Source organism: Argiope bruennichi, chromosome X2 (genome assembly GCF_947563725.1).
Source record: "Argiope bruennichi chromosome X2, qqArgBrue1.1, whole genome shotgun sequence".
Taxonomy (NCBI): domain Eukaryota; kingdom Metazoa; phylum Arthropoda; class Arachnida; order Araneae; family Araneidae; genus Argiope; species Argiope bruennichi.
In genome coordinates this window covers 14,035,747-14,044,524 of record NC_079163.1, presented here as the reverse complement: position 1 = coordinate 14,044,524, position 8,778 = coordinate 14,035,747, and the positions used below count along the sequence as shown (strand labels likewise).

General features: G+C 29.9%; 1 non-coding gene across 1 annotated transcript; it reads right to left on the bottom strand.

The window, feature by feature from the left end:
- Positions 1 to 5,228: 5,228 nt before the first annotated feature.
- Trnal-cag (transfer RNA leucine (anticodon CAG)) lies at positions 5,229 to 5,311 on the bottom strand. Its single transcript has one exon. It is a non-coding gene; the product is annotated as a tRNA-Leu (tRNA).
- Positions 5,312 to 8,778: the final 3,467 nt, after the last annotated feature.

The following is an 8,778-nucleotide window of genomic DNA, read 5'->3' as shown; positions in this document are numbered from 1 at the left end:
TTTTAACGTGGAGATTTGTCAAATTCTCTGTGTTGAATTCAATGAGAACTGCAATATTTTTCTTTTGTATATTTTATATGCTACAAAGTAAGAAAAAAGTCAGATCTTAATTTCTTTAACACAATATTGTGCTCTGAAAATAATATACAAAACATTTAACCTGCTTAATCCAAAATTAGCAACGTCACTGAACTGACTGAGAGTCATTAACTTGCCGGTGCCCGACCCACTTTGAAGCAATGCCTCTGAAAAATAATATAATATAACGTAATGAGACGTAACATAACATAACATAAGTTTCTTAATAAAGTCAATCTATGTTATAAGTTTGTGTTGTGTTGCAGATAGTATTTTGAAACTCAAAGGCAGAAATGTTTTTTAATTAACAATATGGCATAGCACTCTTAAATATATTCACTCATGCACGGATAGTCTCAGATTTAATCTGCGTATTGAGTTAATTATTATTTACTCGATAATAATAATTTAAATTAATATTTACTCGATAAATATAAATTTATTCACATGATTTTGAATCTGGGAAACAAAAAAAAATCTGCCTTAATAAACTCTCAACTCAGGATCTCCATAATTAAAATTTCAGCATTCAGAGCTTTCATAAGCAGTTATTATTTTTTAGAAAAGTGTTTAACTTTTTGGATGGCAATAATAAAATGAGGGAAAGAAGAAGGACAAAAAAAACAAAAAAACAAAACAAAACAAAAAACCATCAAATGAAAGAAAAAAAATTAGTTTCATACATGGCCGCCAGATGGCGAAACTCGAAGTACACATGAAAATTAATTTTTATTTCATTTAGTAGCTGTTATTTAAGCTACGAGCATTTACTGGTACATAACTTGTTGTTAACACTAATACTTCCCTGATAATTGGTAATTCTGCCCTCATTTAATTTATACAGGAACTCCTATTTCAATCAAATGCCGAAGCAAATTTTTTTTCTTTTTCCGTAATGAAAAGACATTGATCCTGCTGACTGATTGATTGATGTGAATTTTCTCCGTCGCAAGATACTTTTCTAGCATATTCTTCTACCTGCTTTCTAAAAACTTCATTAACATGCGTCGGAATTCTTTAGATCTCTCCGAAGCTCTTTCAGGGTACAAAATTTTCAATTTTCATAGAACAGTTATAATAAAAACGATTTAAGTAACGAAACGTGATCCATTAACTGAAAACAGCTATTACACCACATAGGGAAATAAAATTCACGGCTACTAGGTTTTTTTCAGGGCAATGAGCCCTCTTGTAACCATATTTGGGACGAAGGGTTTTGGGTTAAATTTATTCTCAGCTCATTTTTAAATCATCATATTTTTTTTATGTTTAGACAAAAGTAGCTGTCTGGATATTGCATAAAATAAGCAAACAGATTAAGTATTTTAGTTGTTTCCATCGATACTAAGTATCCAAGAAAATATGACGATACACAAATCATTTCTGTAAATTAAAAGTACCTGAGTGTTGACTTAAGCTGCTTAAATTGCATTAACTTCTTCGCCTAGAAATTAATTGGCTAAATCCCCTCTCAAACAGTCTGGAATAGAAAGAGTAACGGAATATATATATTTTTTAACATTCCCAGACAGCTTTACAAAGCTTATATTATTTTGCATATACCTTGAAGCTTCTTTCTAATCGTTTTTTTACATTCCGTTGGTAGAAAATGCTTAGAAAAGTATCCCTGTTGTTTAACTTGAAGACGTAGTGAAAAATCTTTCTAACCCTGCTTATCTTTCTAATCTTTGTTATGCCAGATACTAAAATATATCAAGATGTAAAGCTCGTCATTTTCGTTTTAAAATCAAATAACATTGAAAATGTTATCCTTGTCGTTCTTATCTTAAAATTAAATGGCATAGAAATTGTATAGGATGCCTGGCCAGTGCAAAAAGCTGAGCAAAAATTAAAGAAATCATCAATTTACCGAAATTTTAAACAACAATCTATTCTAACTGAAGTATTAAAACAGAAAAAAAATCACTAAATTAATTCCAATATATATTTGAGCTAAAATAAAGCTAAACAGCTAATAAATAATCAACAAACATTCATGGTTTTTATTACTTTCAATAGCATGTTAATAAACATGAATCTTCTATCAAATATAGTTATACTAGTATGTATAATTGAATTAAATATATTACTAACATATTGTAATAAATCTAACATGAACTCGATTTTATATGTCTTGAGGAGACATTTCTTCTCATTAAGTGCAGAATAGCTATTTAAGCTAGTCTGCCCTCTATAGCTAGTTATATAAGCTCTATTTTCGAAAGAATGTAGATAAAAATCATGGATATAAATATTTATATTTATTTACATGAAAAACAAAGCATACCTAAGTGTTACATAATTATATATATAGCACATTCACCAACCATCTTCCAATGTCTTATGTGCTTGTATAATTCATATTTTTGCACTCTTTTTTGAAAGGAAAAATGCTTTAACGTAAAGTTTTGGCTGTCCTAATGCAAAAAGAAAGATTATCTTCAAATGAGAATGATGTATTAACTTCTACATACGCATCTAAGTTATTAAAAGCAAATATTGTGAAAATTAGAAATGAAGGTGTTAGTCGATATTACTCATATATGTTTACTGAGTTATTTTAGACTTAAAGTAAACACTTTAGACTTCCATACTTTCGTCATGGAATTTCTTACTAGCTTTAAATAACTGAAAATTAATCCAATAAACAATCTAAATAAGGATTAGACAAACTACCAAAGACAAATGAATGCATAAAGTTTCATTGTATTTTAAATTTGATTTTCTGTTATTAAATTCTAAGTTGGTAAATTTTAAAAATCCCAAAGTAAACAGTACACGCAATAAAAAATTGGACATAATTTCAAAATTACTATAAAACCACAGAACTGCTTTGAAATTTTAAGAAAAGTAAAATATAATTATAATAGTAAAAATTCAAAGCAACAAATAAACAATTTTAAACAGCAAATGAAATTTTCCGATGTTACAAATAACATTTGCATAATGCACAATGTAATTCGTAATTGAATTCTAGCTCGTCACTTTACTTTTACTAAATATTATTAAATTGAATTTATTGAAAAATCTAAAATTTCAGAATATAAAAAAGCCATTCCTATCAACCAAAAAAGAAAATAAAGAAATGATAAAACTTAGTATTTACTCAAATTTCAATACTTTGAGTCTGCTATTGAGATATACTATAAGATGACATTGAGGTACGGAGTTACCACCCCAACACCGTGCACAAAGCACATCGTTAGTGAGAATGGTGGAACCCGAGAATTATCTACTAGAAGCTACCCACATAGGTCTTAACCAAGGGACACTCCCAACCCACCCGTCACTATAAGATGACAATTGCGAAAATTCAGATACATCAAAATATTGCTAGCTTTAAATCCTGTTAACTTCTTTTTGACATTTCATCTCTCATCCAAAAAAATTTCAATTGTGAAAGTCAGGAAATAACTGTGAGCTAGCGAAACATTTAAGATAAAAAGGAATCTGGTCTGAAGACCATATCAAATGTCACTTTCAATCAAGAATTCAAAAGAGGAATTTTTATTTTTATTAGTGAGCTTTGGCTTTTTCCCACAATTGGTCAATGAATCAAATAGACACGACACGGATATATCGGATTTACCCCTGATTATATAAAGCATAGAAAAGCTTACATAGTGGCAACAATTTTCCTATAAAACAATCCCCTTATTTCAAACTTGCCGGGTATATATCAGAACGCCCACAACACTAGAAATGCATATCACCACCACACAACCCAAGTCTAGTAATCCCGTGCCATCTATTGAAGAAAAAAAGGAAATCTAGCGGAGCGAAAAAGTACCATCAAAACAAATAGCAAAAGTAAATAAATAAATAAAAATAATAATAAAAAATCAGCCTAGCAAGACACATTCTCAAATGAGAAAAAAACCAATTAAGAAACTATAAGGATAAATAAATCTCCTTATATTAACTTATTTTACAAATGAAAACGCTAGCCTTACGTATAAAGTGTCAGGAGTGGGATTCGAATCCACGCCCGTGGGATGCAAGGCGACCGGAATAGAGCGCCCTTGACCGCTGGAACACCCTGACAGATCCTCCGCACCCATGAACAATAAAATGTTATTTTCATTGGAATTTTTAAAAATCATTTGGTAGTTTATTTTGCTTTATGAAAAAAAAAATATTTTCTTTCTTTAGAAATGATCAGAAGCAGAATTAAAAAATCATCCTGCAGAATTTGGGACTAGAACTAAGTAGAACAGAATGCACAGTCGTCTTTATGCCTGTGCTACGGCAAGGACGAACAAAATATTTTTCTGTGCATTTTTTAAAAATGCATGAGGATAGACCAATCTCATTTGTAAAAGGAATTATGTTAAATTTTTCTTTACAAAAAAAAAAAAAAAATGCAACCCTTACTTGTCAGGAGTGAGGAACGAACCCACTCCACAGAGTGGACTGCGACCTGAATGCAGCGCCTTAGACCACTCGGATATCCTGACACAGTACCATGTACCTCTCATCATAAAATATTGTTTCATTGGAATTTTTAAAAATCATTCGAATAGTTTATTTTGTTTCGTGAAAGAAAATAGCTTCTTTCTTTAGAAATGATCAGCAGCAGAATACTAAAAAAGTGACGCAGGAAATTACAACCAGACCGAAGCAGCTCAGAGCACACGGATATCTTGATGCATGTGTCAAGGCCATGCTGACTAAAAAAAAAATATTGTAGAATTAAAAAAAAATTCATAAGGATAGATTAATCTCTTTTGCTAAAGTAATTATTTTAACTTTTTTTTATAAAAGGAAACGTTATCGTTACGGATAAAGATTCGAACCAACACCTACACATGGTGACCTGAAAGCGCGGCCTTAGACCTGTCTGCCATCCTTACGCACATTCACAACTCATGAACAATAAAATGTTATTTTCATGGACATTTTTTAAATCATTCGGGTAGTTTATTTCGTTTCGTGATAGAAAATATTTTCATTCTTCAGAAATGATCAGAAGCAGAATTCTATAAAACTCACGTAGAAATTACGTCCAGAACGAAGCTGCTCAGAATACATGGACGTCTTGATGCACGTGATACGTCCGTGGAAACTCAAATATTTTTCTGGAATTTTCCGTGGAAAAAAATCTTTTTAACTTCTTTTGGAAAAGAGGAACGTTGTCCTTATGAAAAAAGTGTCAGGAGTGGGATTCGAACCCACGCCCACAGAGTGGACTGCGACCTGAACGCAGCGCCTTAGACCACTCGGCCATTCTGACACACGCTCCCGACTCATGAACAATAAAATATTGTTTTCATTGGAGTTTTTAAAAATCAATCGGATAATTTGTTTTGTTTAGTGAAAGAAAATATTTTCTTTCTTTAGAAATGATCAGAAACAGAATTAATAAGAATCCCGCCGAATTTATGATTAAAACGAAGTAACACCGAACGCTCGGACGTCTTGATGAACGTGTCATGGCCATGGGGACCAAAGTATTTTTCTGTTTAATTTTTAAAAGATAAAAAAACATCCTTTATTAATCTCCATAAATTATGGATGTTATTAGGAAGTCAGTTAACATGAATATTTTTAAGACGATATTTCTGGTCTCTATATAAGAAACTTACCTATTTTTTTATCCCTATTAATTGCAAACATATGATTTTTTTCAAATTTTTAGAATTTGAATTTGTATGGAAATTATGAAACTTATAAAAACAAAATGAAACTCTTAACTTTTATCAAAAATACCCATTAGATATCCCAAATAAATATCTCTATTTTTATATTCGATTAAGTTATCTTCCTTAAGTTTTCGTTAGACTTATTGAGTTTTAACTCTACTCTGGGTAAAAATTAATTCGAAAATAATAATTATTTATTTAACAAAAGTAAATCCCATTCTAACCCATCTAAACCCATTAATTAAATTATATTTGGTGATTTTACTTTGATAACAAAAATATTTGCTAGGATACCAGTAAAAGCCTTCAAACTGGAATTAGTTTTACTTGTTTATATGAATTGATACCATTTAATAGTTAATTTTCTAAAGTATCAGATTTATTACATTCGATCCAGTCAGTTCTTTCAATTGTATTCATATCCAAATAGTCGCCATACGTAATTGCACAATCTTTTATTCGTATTTTGTGAGGCAAAAAATTGATGATTTAATTCTCAAACTCGAAAGCATCAAGTTGATATTGTTATCGTTAAGAATATTATATATATATATATATATATATATATATATATATATATATATATATATATATATATATATATATATATATATATATATATATATATATATATATATATATATATATATATATATATATAGTATAGCATTTTTAGATGTAGTGTAGTTGATATACAAGTTGTTTCGGATTGGTGAATAGAGCATTAAGGGACAGTAGAGAATAAACAATTTTTTATGTAGCATGAATGGACTCAAGCAATGCATTGAAGCATATACACAAGAAATAAACATTTAAGTAAACATTCGGCCATTTACTACGCATTACAGCAGATTTCACAATAATATTTCGAATCAAGAACATAAATACTTTTAACTTAAATTCTTGTTACAAGCAAATGATCAAACCCAAGAAAGAGCCATGAAACGACGAAGCATAAATTATTTCCTCATTGCAAAACCTGCCATTATTACGCAAATTTGCACCGGGACAATCAATATGGTATGCATAACAATTCTCCCATATGTTTCTATTACCTTTTCTTTTTCTTTTTTTTTTTTTTTTTTTGCAAGAGTTTCATAGAAATGTCAACCCATTGATCGAAATGGCTCGTTGCATTATTAAAAATTCACATTTAGTGAGAGCTTTTTTTATTCGTTGTTACAATTTTGAAAATGCTGATTATTATTTATCTAGCCATCTTGATAATGTGTGCTATAGCTAAATTTGATGATGGATTTTCAGTAAGTTGAGTGACATGTCAAAGAAAACATCTGAATTACATCAAACAATAATATATAATTGTTTGAATAAATTTGATAAAAGCTCTTCACTTATATCGCCAGAGAGTATCCACAACCAATTTCTTTGAAAATGCTATCATTTTTATTCCATGAATTTTAAAATTCGAACAACTAGATGGAATTATGAAAGGCACCTCATAATCTCCTCATGATATTATCTTTTCTTTTCCAAAGATTTATGCATTTTTGTTGATTTAAAATTGTAAAAATTTTATCTTGCTCATTAAGCAAATTTTAATCGTTTGCTGTCACATTTGTCAAGTTTTAAATATTTTAACTATGTTTACTGCTTTCTTTAAATTTTAAATGATAGTTTCTGATAGTAAATTTACCTTGTGTATGTCCTTCCAATGGGATCCATGATAGCTTCGACACCGCTGAGTCGTGAGTTCGAAACCCAATCTCACTTAATAACAGCTTTCTTTTCTTCATTATCGAACTATATTTATCATTCTGTAGCGACATGCTAGTCTGCTTAGAGGTTTAATGGACTCAGAGTTTGATTTATAGATGAAACAATTGTCCTCACTTTGCTATCATCGCAGACGTATGCCTTGCAGAAGAGAATTCACTCCTATTTAGAGTAGTCAAAATTTACCCCTGTTGGAGAGGGTATGCTTGTTCGTATTAAGTATTAAAGCAATCCATCCAACTTCTAGATGTATTATAGAACTTTAGACAACAATGATTTAATAATGGGATGGCATAAGTTAAGACATGAATAATTTAGTGCTTAATAAGTCCAGAAATTATTGTAGCACATGTCAAGCATGCAACATATTAACTTTGATAGAAACTCTAAGGTGTTTCTTTTCTAGTAAGGATGTATTTTCTCTTTCTTTGATATTTATTTTTATGAAATAGGGGAAATGTTGCACATTTTACTGATTTTCAATATTAATTCTTTTATTAGAGTCGTATGCATTATTCCATAAGTTTGTTGCGATTGATGATCTTAACTTTTTTTGTGTATATCACATATTTTAAAAGATTGAAATTTCACATTTTAAGCTTTTTAATTGCTTTTTAAAAATATTTTTGACACAAATGCTTTCTATTCTTCTTACTACTAGTTGTTTCTAGCGTTTACTGTTTCATAGTTTCATGCATCAGAGTTCAATGCATTCTAAGTGATCAAAACAATCAGAGTTTGGTCGAGTTTCGGTAGAACGTGAAATATAAGCATCGGATACCCAATTTCTGGGAAAGTCATATTTTTGTTTTAAGAAAAGAATTGTATAGGAAAAATAAATCATTTCTTTCTGTTTAAACCTCAAGAAGGTTTTTCTTATCTAGTTGAGTGGGAAGTCACCTTTCTCACAGATAAATAAATAAATAAACAAAACTTTCGGTTTTGAATTTTCAAGTCACAGCTGAACTAAAGCGTTTTCTGTTAGATTGCTATCGGATGAAAATATTTGGATGGAAAAACAATATCGAAACGAAAATAAGTTTGAAAAAAAAATCCTTTTCTACAAATTCAAATAAGAGAAAAGAATAAAAATAAACGGAAAAATCGGACAAAAACTATTCTGGGATATCGCACAAACAAACATACGGAGATCTGGTTATACTTGCTTAACAAATAAATAAATACGTCCGGTGATCTGTAGAAATGGAAAAAGAAGGAAATGTTTTTCCATTAAATCAACACTATTCAATTTCTTATTTTCAGTTATATTTTGTCTTTGGACTAACAGATGATAAAATTCTTTCTAAAACAATGTTTAAACCTA